The sequence below is a fragment of the Anomaloglossus baeobatrachus genome, chromosome 3 (assembly GCF_048569485.1).
Source record: "Anomaloglossus baeobatrachus isolate aAnoBae1 chromosome 3, aAnoBae1.hap1, whole genome shotgun sequence".
NCBI classification, from domain to species: domain Eukaryota; kingdom Metazoa; phylum Chordata; class Amphibia; order Anura; family Aromobatidae; genus Anomaloglossus; species Anomaloglossus baeobatrachus.
Window position 1 is genome coordinate 637902886 of NC_134355.1, and position 11895 is coordinate 637914780.

Genomic DNA, 11895 nt, shown 5'->3' on the forward strand with positions numbered 1-11895 from the left:
AGTGCTAAGGGATTAGGAATTTCTGGAGCACAGAGCACTGGTTATGTCAATCTTATTGTTGTGCTTTATTAGAGATTGCTTGCTTATCAGTTTAAGGTACACAGAAGGCCAGGCACAAAATTGCTTATTCTAATTACCAATCACTTCATTACTCTTGTTATGGTCTCAGTCATCTCAATAAAACCCTTGTTCTACCAGCCACTACTCCTATTGTGTGGATGGGGGTTGTAGCCTTGTGGAGCCATCACCACAGGTAGTCTTAAGCTGGGTTTACACACTGCAACATCTCAAACGACATCGCTGTAACGTCACCGGTTTTGTGACGCAATAGCGATGTTGTTTGCGATGTTGCAGTGTGTGAAACCTATCAGCGACCTGGCCCCTGCTGTGAAGTTGCTGGAAGTTGCTGATCACTACAAGTCGTTCAGGACCATTCCTAGGTCCTTTGTTTCCCGCTGTGCAGCATGAAGTTTCAGTGTGTGAATCCTTTTCAGCGACTTTGTTAGCAACTTCCCTTTCAAAAGGCTGCTTATCAACGTCCCCAACAACCAGCTAGGTCGCTCTGCAGGTCCGGATCGCTGGTAAGTTGTTGGCCAGGTTTGCCGGGTTGAACGCTCACCAGAGACTTAGCAGAGACTTATGGAGATCGCTATTGCGTCACCAAACCAGTGACGTTACAGCGATGTCCTTTGCGATGTTGCAGCGTGTAAACCCAGCTTTAGGCTATGTGCTCATGCTGCTTTTTTTTGACACTGCGTTTTTTGTGCGTTTTTGGCCTCTAAAAACGCACAAAAACGACCCCGCGGCAAAAAAACGCAGAAAAAAATGCATGCGTTTTTACCGCGTTTTGGTGCATTTTTGGCTGCATTTTGCTGCGTTTTTGATCTCTGCGTTTTTCTGCCTTTTTTCAATGCATGGCATGGGGGAAAACACAGAAAAACGCAGGAAAGAATTGACATGTCCAAAACGCAGCTTAAAAAAAAAGTTGTGTGCGGACAGCAAAAATGAAAACTCATAGGCTTTGCTGGGGAAGCAAAGTCATGCAGTTTTGAGGCCAAAAACGCACTCGAAAAACGCCGCGAAAAACACACTGTGTGCACATAGCCTTGGGTCAGAGTCTGAGCCTCAGAAAAATATCACTACCAATGCATAGTTAGAATTTGGGGGTATTTCCCAGGGGACGGCTTGGGGTACTTAAGATATTAACAAGGGGATGAGGGATGGGGAATTGTTGCTGGATACACATGCTATGGTAGTGATATCCATGGTCTGGATTTGAGGAACTATCTTAAGGAGTATTGTTGATAGCCTAAAGGGTACTTTACAAGCTGCGATCTTGCTAGCGAGATCGAAAGCGAGCGTACCTGCCCCCGTTAGTTGTGCAAATTGGCAAATTGCTGCCCATGGCGCACAACCTCGTTAGTCCCTGTCACACGGACTTACCTGCCCTGCGACGTCGCTCTGGCCGGCGAATCGCTTCCTTTCTAAGGGGGCGGTTCGTGTGGCGTTACAGCGACGTCACACGGCAGGTGTCCAATAGAAGCGGAGGGGCGGAGATGAGCGGGACGTAACATCCCGCCCACCTCCTTCCTTCCACATTGCCGGTGGAGGCAGGTAAGGAGATGTTGTCTCTCCTGCGGTGTCACACATAGCGATGTGTGATGCCGCAGGAACGACGAACAACATCATACCTGCAGCAGCAATGGCATTAAGGAAATGAGCGACATGTCAACGAGCAACGATTTTTCACGTTTTTGTGCTCGTTGATCGTCGCTCATTGGTGTTACACGCTGCGATGTCGGTAAGGGCGCTGGATGTGCGTCACTACGATATAGCAGCGTGTAAAGTACCCTTTAGTCTGTATTTGAGGAACTATCCTAAAGACTATTGTTGATATCCATAGTCTGTATTTGAGGACCTATCCTAAGGACTATTGATTTTAGCCATAGTCTGTATTTGAGGAACTATCCTAATGACTATTACTGATATCCATAGTCTGTATTTGAGGACCTATCCTAAGGACTATTGTTTTTAGCCATAGTCTGTATTTGAGGAACTATCCTAAGGACTATTGCTGATATCCATAGTCTGTATTTGAGGAACCTTCCTAAGGACTATTGTTTATAGCCATAGTCTGTATTTGAGGAACTATCCTAATGACTATTGTTGATATCCACATTCTGTGTTAGAGGAACTATCCTAAGGACTATTGTTGATAGCCATAGTTTGTGTTTGAGGAACTATCCTAAGGACTACTGTAGTTGAGGACCTATCCTAAGGACTATTGTTTTTAGCCATAGTCTGTATTTGAGGAACTATCCTAAGGACTATTGCTGATAAACATAGTCTGTATTTGAGGAACCTTCCTAAGGACTATTGTTTATAGCCATAATCTGTATTTGAGGAACTATCCTAAGGGTACCTTCACACTTAGCGATGCAGCAGCGATCCGACCAGCGATCTGACCTGGTCAGGATCGCTGCTGCATCGCTACATGGTCGCTGGTGAGCTGTCAAACAGGCAGATCTCACCAGCGACCAGTGAACAGCCCCCAGCCAGCAGCGACGTGCAAGCGACGCTGCGCTTGCACGGAGCCGCCGTCTGGAAGCTGCGGAGACTGGTAACTAAGGTAAACAACGGGTATGGTTACCCGATGTTTACATTAGTTACCAGTGTGAGCAGGGAGCAGGGAGCCGCGCACACTGAGCGCTGGCTCCTTGCTCTCCTAGCTACAGTACACATCGGGTTAATTAACCCGATGTGTAATGCAGCTACATGTGCAGAGAGCAGGGAGCCGCGCACACTGCTTAGCGCTGGCTCCTTGCTCTCCTAGCTGCTGTACACATCGGGTTAATTAACCCGATGTGTACAGCAGCTACATGTGCAGAGAGCCGGAGCCGGCAGCACAGGCAGCGTGAGAGCTGCAGAGGCTGGTAACTAAGGTAAATATCGGGTAACCACCTTGGTTACCCGATGTTTATCTTGGATACAGCTTACCTCAGCTGTCAGATGCCGGCTCCTGCTCCCTGCTCGCTTCATTTGTCGCTCTCTTGCTGTCACACACAGCGATCTGTGTGTCACAGCAGGAGAGCGGCTTTGAAGAAAACGAACCAGGGCTGTGTGTAACGAGCAGCGATCTCGCAGCAGGGGCCAGATCGCTGCTCAGTGTCACACACAGCGAGATCGCTAATGAGGTCACTGCTGCGTCACAAAAAGCGTGACTCAGCAGCGATCTCGGCAGCGAGCTCGCTGTGTGTGAAGCACCCTTAAGGACTATTGTTGATATCCATAATCTGTGTTTGAGGAACTATCTTAAGGACTATTGTTGATATCCATAATCTGTGAAAGCCATGACTGGGTGACAAACATACAGGGTTATAGTACATTTAGGAGGGACAAAAAAGACAAAAAAGGTGGTGGGGTGTGTATATTTATCAAATCTAACCTAAAACCTGTGTTGAATGATGACATTGGGGGGAACTGCAACAATGTAGAGTCAGTATGGGTAAATGTAAATGGAGAGGGGAATAATGGAAAAATGCTAATTGGAGTTTGCTATACGCCTCCTAACATACCTGAACAAATAGAGGGTGAAATGCTGGAACAAATTGAAAAGGCAGCTAATAATAATAATCAGGTCCTTATTATGGGGGATTTCAACTATCCAGACATACAGTAGGGCATAGAATCTTCTGGTGTTATGGACAAGATTATGAACTATTATGAGTATATAAGAGTTATATGGAGATATCCAAAAACCAGGATTTAAGATGCTGTTTGAGACTGTGTACCACATCTAGTTCTGCATTTTGATATAAAACTCAGACAGTCTGGGCTTTCATGTGATAAGTGAATCATGCTGCTGACATAGCTTAATATAAATGAGGAAACAAGCACATTACAGTATATTGTATATCACAGAATAAGCTGTTCTACTTTATCCAATAGGATAGACGTGTTACGTATTCTTGGCTCCTAGCCAATAACTCCTCTTAAATGTTTGTCCAACTTCTGTATTAAATCAGTCTTACTTTCTATTCATATCCGAGTACGTCTCTAGTGTGTATGAAAGAGAGTGGTATGCATGCTACCACAATTGACTCATAATTTGGAGCAGACAGATTTAAGAGGCATGCACACTTAGATTGCATCACAGTAAATAAATGGACCGCCTTATCAGTGGCGCCTAACGTGGGGCGTCAAAAGCACGTCGAATCAAGGTGTCAGCATGGCCGTCCGTCATCCAGAGCTCTGTCTTAAGGTTCGGTGGGCACAACAGTCAGTCAATCTGTGGTTTTTGAATGACCCCAATGTGAAGAAGAAAGGAAAGATGGAAAGTCTTGAGAAAACATTGTCCTGACAATACAAGAGCAAGTCTCAGAAGAAGAAGAAGAGGACTGACATAGGGTGCAGCTGTGGGCTCCCAGAGACCATAGAAAGTGGCTAGTGACCTGCTTTTACTGCCAGCCAAAGAGATAGGGGAGATAATTTGCTAGATCTGGTCCTGTCAAATAGACCGGATACAATTTCAGATCTACAGGTCCCACTTGGGCACCAGCGATCATAATATGATAAGCTTCAAAGTAATATTCAATAGAACATTTCAAAGGGGAAATGCTAAAACCTGGAATTTTAGGAAAGCTGATTTCAACAAATAAAGGTAAGAGCTTAAATGTGTAGATTGGGACAAAGTCATGGTAACTGGGGATACTGAACATAAATGGGGAAAGTTTAAGGATATACTGACACAGCCCTGTAAAAAGTTATACCCTCTGGTAATAAAATGTTCAGAAATAAAAAGAAACCACTCTGGATAAATAAGACTGTACAAAGTATAATAAATAAAAAAAAAAACAGAGGGCGTTTAAAATCTTAAAGGCTGAGGATACAGAAATAGCATTTCAGAAGTATAAAAATATCAATAGGAAATGCAAAAAAGAAATCAAACAAGCAAAATTAGCTACTGAGACAAAAATCGCCAATGACATTAAAATAAATCCCAAAATCTTTTATAAATACATTAATGCCAAAAGGAAAACAAAGGATAGTATTGGCCCCTTAAAATATAATAACAAGTTAGTTATAGAGGACAAACATAAGACTGAGATATTAAATATGCATTTCTCATCTGTGTTCACCAAGGAACTGACTGTACTAGGGATCATTCAACAAGTGAAAAATCAAAGTTCACCACCCGATATAATTAATTTAACACAAGATGAAGTTCGCCTACGTCTGAGTAAATTAAACATTGACAAATCCCCAGGGCCAGATGGCATTCATCCACGAATATTGAGGGAATTGTGCTCCGTAATCGACAGACCGCTGTATCTCATCTTTTTAGATTCGCTTGTAACAGGGTTAGTGCCTCAGGATTGGAGGATTGCTGATGTGGTACCAATATTTAAGAAAGGTAAGAGGATAAATCCAGGCAACTACCATCCAGTAAGCCTGACATCAGTAGTATGCAAAGTTTTTGAGGGCATTTTAAGGGATGACATGCAAAAATATATTGCAGAAAATAATATAATAACTGACAGACAGCATGGATTCATGAAAGATAAGTCGTGTCTAACCAACTTGTTGGGGTTCTATGAGGGGGTAAATGCAAACCTGGATATTGGTAATGCAGCTGATGTGATTTATTTGGACTTTGCAAAGGCATTTGATACTGTACCACATAATAGCCTTATATTAAAGCTCCAGAAGCAAGGACTGGGGGAAACTATATGCAACTGGGTAAGGAATTGGCTAAAAGATAGGAAACAAAGAGTAGTCATAAATGGAACATTCTCTAAATGGGCCATAGTCAGCAGTGGGGTGCCGCAGGGATCTGTGCTAGGACCGATTCTTTTTAATCTCTTTATTAATGACCTTGTGGATGAGATTGATAGTAAAGTGTCAGTCTTTGCTGATGACACCAAACTATGTAAGATATTTAAAACTGACCTTGATAGTACAATATTACAAAAAGATCTGGATAAGATGTCAGAATGGGCAGATACTTGGCAAATGAGATTTAATGTTGATAAATGTAAAGTAATGCAACTAGGACGGAATAATCCTATAACTGCGTATACATTAAATGGAAGTAAACTCGGGACTACAGAACAGGAGAACGACTTATATTCTCATTACAAATAAGCTGAGCAGCAGCACTCAATGTCAGGCAGCAGCTGCTAAAGCAAACAAGATTTTAGGGTGTATAAAAAGAGAGATTAGATCCAGTGATCCCAACGTATTGTTACCCCTCTATAAATCACTTGTAAGGCCACATCTGGAATATGGAATCCAGTTTTGGGCTCCACATTTTAAAAAGGACATTCAGAAGTTAGAGTCAGTTCAAAGGCGGGCAACTAGACTACTACAAGGAATGGAGGCCTCCCGTATGATGACAGGTTGAAAAAGTTAGATCTATTTAGCTTAGAAAAAAGACGTCTCAGAGGAGATCTCATTTATATGTATAAATACATGTGTGGTCAATATAAAGGGCTGGCACATGACTTATTTCTTCCAAAGACAATACTAAGGACCAGGGGGCACTCACTACGAGTGGAAGAAAAGCGATTCCGGCAGCTAAATAGGAAAGGGTTCTTTACAGTTAGAGCAGTCAGACTGTGGAATGCCCTACCACAAGAGGTAGTAATGGCAGATACTATAATAGCTTTTAAAAAAGGGCTGGATGATTTCCTCAGTACACAAAACATTGTTGGTCATAAATGACTTAGTGACCAAATGTAGAACTGGTGGAGGAAGGTTGAACTAGATGGACCTAGGTCTTTTTTCAACCTAAGTAACTATGTAACTATGTATTAGAGGAACTATCCTAAGGACTATTGTTGGTAACCATATTCTGTATTTGTGGAACTATCCTAAAGACTATTTTTGAAATTAATAGTCTGTATTTGAGGAACTATCCTAAGGACTATTGTTTATATCCATCATCTTGAGAAGTGTAAGGACTATTGTAAATAAAAATTGTTGCATCCTTAACTTGCCAATAAGATTAATTAAACCCTCAACCTCAGATTTTCCCAAGCATTATAGAGTGAATTGATCAAGGTACAGTAAGTTTTTAGAATTTTAATTTTTCATAGTTCTGTCCAATATGGTATAAAACAGGACTGAAATTATCATGGTCAGGTCTCAAGACACAACGTGTAACTATTAACTTTGCTTAGAGGTAAATATGGAGGGGAGTACAAGGTTTTTTGTGATTTTCACTATAAACAGCTCTCACACAGAGTATGGATTTTGTACAGGAAATCCTCAAATCATATCCCCGAGTAATCTCTAACAGCAACTGCTGATGTCTTGCAGATATTATTTCTAAAGCAACATACTAACATCAATAAACAGAAATATGACCGTATAAATGTGAGGTCAGGCCTGGCAGAGTTTATCCAACACATAAGCAAGATTTAGGGCAGGCAGATTGCCAACGGCAAAGTCAAGTAACAGTCCCCTAGGTCGAATCCAAAATTGCAAAAAAATAGGCACCATCACAGATCATGACAAACTCATTACTGCCTTTTTTCACATGGTCACAAACACGTTGAGAGCAATAAAGAGGGCTGTTGGCCCCACTAACACACTGGTTGTGAGCATAACCATTCATAGACACGCAGGAGCCAGGTCTATCCATACATGCTGAAAAACTTAATGGATTAAGTAATAGAGATTAGTAGTAGAGAAAAGACTTGTACTTTGTTTAACTTGTCTACAAGAATTCAAATTATCTCTTCTGGGAGGTAGAAGACAAACTCTGTTGCCACGTATTGGAAGTAGCAATCCTAGAGGTCAAAAGTGACTCTCCAACGAGTCTTCTCGTATGACTTAGGATTTATGCCAGATCAGAACCTCAATTTACAGACACAGTGTTTCTGGATGGTTGCCCCTCATCAGTGCAAAGTATGAGATCTGATCTGGCTGTATGAGAGGCTAAGATGTAGTTTAAAGGGGAAGCTATTTTCCTTACAGAGCATGCTAGTAGCGTGCAGACTTTTAAGCCACAATGCTCCTCTGGGAAATATTTAAATTATCTCATCAGGGAGGAAGAAGACGAACTGTGGTGCTACATATTGGAGGTAGCAATCCTATTTCCAAGACGAGCATTGCAGCTTAAAAGTCTCCTCACTACTGGCATGATGTGTCAGTCTCATTAAGAAGAATAGCATCCCCTTTAGACTTGTCTACAAGAGTCACATTCTTAGATATTGGTGGTAATTTTGTGATTACCGTATTGATAGGTCTATCACTAAAAAACAAAATAAGGACCCTGCTTCGCCTTGTAGGTGCTCAGGAGAAAAAGAGGAAAATAGCAAAGGGTAAACTCCGACACTCTACCCCAAAAGAATGTCAAACAATCGTTCTGATTCAAAAGGTTCTTTATTACATGAAAGTCCAAAACAGATGTCCAAACAAAACGTTTTAACCGATATGGTCTTCATCAAAGGACTGTGAAGCAGCAGGAAATGGTGAGACAAAAGTCAAAGATGCAGCGCAGTGAACCCCAAAGGGACTAATATCCACAGTATGTTGTACTATGCGAAGGACGTGAGTTATATGTCATTATGGATAGTCCTTATATGGGGAAGGGAATTGTATCAGGTGTCCTGTATATCAGATAGTGATGAATGAATGTGAAAACGAGCAATTAGAGCTCATGTATGAATATAGACATCAAAATAATTATTAGGATAATGAGTCCGATTAAACACTTGAGTGGCGTCAGACTGGTGGTCTAGGGGAAGACATCCGCATATGTGGTAAGGGTATAAGCCAATATGTGCAGGGATGCACTTCAAGTGAGGTCGAAAGGAAATCTTGTCAGGATAACATTAAGGTACAAGGTACAACCGTAACGGGTAAGGAACAGAACCTGCTGAAGAAAAGAACGGACCGGATCCCTGTGTATACCGCTATACACAGGGATCTGGTCTATTATTTCCTTCAGCAGGTTCTGTTCCTTACCCGTTATGGTTGTACCTTGTACCTTAATGTTATCCTGACAAGATTTTCCTTTGGACCTCACTTGAAGTGCATCCCTGCACATATTGGCCTATACCCTTACCAGATATGCAGATGTCTTCCCCTAGACCACCAGGGAGTACAACGTTGAACACTGCACAACATGACCCATGTTATTTTACAAAAATTGTACGAATTGCCACTTTTAATTGCTACTAAATAAATGCACAACTGGAGAACTCACACACCACGCAGAACTGCAACTTGTAGATCACCATAGTACAGGAAGCAGAAGCTATATCCGGTACTTAAGGCCGCTTTACACACTGCGACATCGCTCAAGTGATCTCGCTGGGGTCACGGAATTTGTGACACACATCCGGTCGCTTTAGCGATGTCTTTGCGTGTGACACCTATGAGCGAATCGTCGCAAAAACGGTCAAAATCGCTCATTTGTGACATGCCCTCCTATTCTCGAATAACGCTGCTGCTCGGTGTACGAAGTAGTTCGTCGCTCCTGCGGCTGCACACATCGCTATGTGTGACACTGCAGGAACGAGGAACCTCACCTTACCTGCGGCCGGCCGCAATGAGGAAGGAAGGAGGTGGGCGGGATGTTACGTTCCGCTCATCTCCGCCCCTCCGCTTCTATTGGGCGGCGGTTCGGTGACGCTGCTGTGACGTCGCTGTGACGCTGAACGAACCGCCCCCTTAGAAAGGAGGCGGTTCGCCGGTCACAGCGACGTCGCTAGGCAGGTAAGTAGTGTGACGGGTCCGCGTGATGTTGTGCGCCACGGGCAGCGATTTGCCTGTGTCGCACAACCGATGGGGGCGGGTACGCATGCTAGCGATATCGGTCACAATATCGCAGCGTGTAAAGTGGCCTTTAGCCCCAAGAGCCAGAACTATATAAAGGGTGCAGGCAGCTGAGGATAGTAATGAGTTGCCTGAGCTCCCAGCAGATGATCCCAAGCCAACAAGAATTAACTCCTGCTGTATTGGAGAGCAGCACAGCCGAACCAGCCAACGCCCATGATAGGCTGTGAACTAAGTGATCACAGACTGCCTGACGGACTCTGCAGTGTGAACAGAGTCTGACGCTGCCATGACACCCAGGGAGTGCAACGCTGAACACTGCATAACATGACCCATTTCATGTTGCAAAAATTGTTCAAATTGTTCAAATTGACAGGAAGCTTGGACCTTTAACCCAAAGTCCTCATTGTAGAAAAATTGTATTCCTCAGTTTCCAATATATTATATAAGGGATCATTATCATACTCCTTTCTAGAAGAATAGCAATTAAAATATTTTTTTTTTATTTTACACACCAATAAAATCGAATTCTATGCAAACTCCAAATGATAAAATCGTTAAACATAAAACCAAGCTCAATACGTGTTAAAATGAAATCCTCGGAGATTACCGGGAGACAACAATTCGAAACAAGTTCCCCCTTAAGTCTTAAGCCATTGTATTCATGAGGTAAGTATAGTAATATAGAACTTTTGGCTTATTCATCCTCTTGAGGGGAAAAAAGTTCCATTATAATTTTAAGACTTGGAAAGGTTCAAGCCTTTTAGCTTTATTGACAGGAAATGCTATTATAAGTATTCACCCATAAAATTCCAACAACGATTTGTGTTCTTGCTTGTTAGTGAGATTGAAAAGTGACATGAGCCATATTAATCATTGTCCAAAAAAACTAAGGATATTGCTCTGGGTCCGATTGAAGAATCTTTTAATGCTGTTGGCTTGTGTTAAGGTTGAAACTGGATGAAAGAAGAAAAATATAATGTAATACAAAATTTCCTGATTGACGGACCCATGGTGTCATAATAGAAAACCGAAACACAGCAAATTGCAGTGCAGCCTAGTTATGTTTATATGGTAGAATAACAGTAAAACGCTTCAGCTCTTTAAAGGACTTGCAGATGTTGTGTTAAGGTAGCATTGCCAAACAACAGAGCAAACACGGCTTTTTCAAATACGAATCCCAGAGGCAAAGGAAAAATGTTCGACAGTATTTGTACTGTTCTGTTTCTTAACAACAGGCTCCGTGAACATCTAAAGTGTTAAGTTTTTAAATGTGTTGGCCTTTGGAAAAGAATATTATCCGAGCAGTTGAAGCCATGTCAGAGCTACTATTGTGTAATCCTTGTACTGTATAGCGGAGACTAGAACAAGAATTTATATTCAATGTTTTTGAAGGTCAGTGAAGTCATAGTTTGAAAGGAAAACGATGGATTTTCTTTAGATTAGGACATCTGGGTGATGAAGGCGAATGAGTGCATCCAGTAAAAGATTTCCAGCTCCAGTTGTACGGGAGGCATAACAAAATGAGTGTCAAATCTCTAACCGGAGACTCTCTAAAGGGGGCTTTACACGGAGCGATATCGCTAGCGTTCGCACCCGCCCCCGACGTTTGTGCGTAACAGGTAAATCGCTGCCCGTGGCGCACAACATCGCTAGGACCTGTCACACTATACTTACCTTCCTAGCGACGTTGCTGTGGCCGGCGAACCTCCTCCTTTCAAAGGGGGCGGTTCGTGCGGCATCACAGTGACGTCAAACGGCAGCCGTCCAATAGAAGCGGAGGGGCGGAGAGCAGCAAAAAGAAAGAGACGCCCACCTCTTTGCCGGAGGACGCAGGTACGGTGTTGTTCGTCGTTCCTGGGGTGTCACACGTAGCGATGTGTGCTGCCTCAGGAACGACAAACAACCTGCGTCCTGCAACAGCAACGATATTTGGGACTAGAACGACGTGTCAACGATCAACGATTAGGTGAGTAATTTTGATCATTAGCGGTCATTCGTATGTTTCACACGCAACGACGTTGCTCACGAAGCCGGCTGTGCATCATGAATTCCGTGACCCCAACGACATTTCGTTAGCGATGTCGTTGCGTGTAAAGCGGCCTTTAG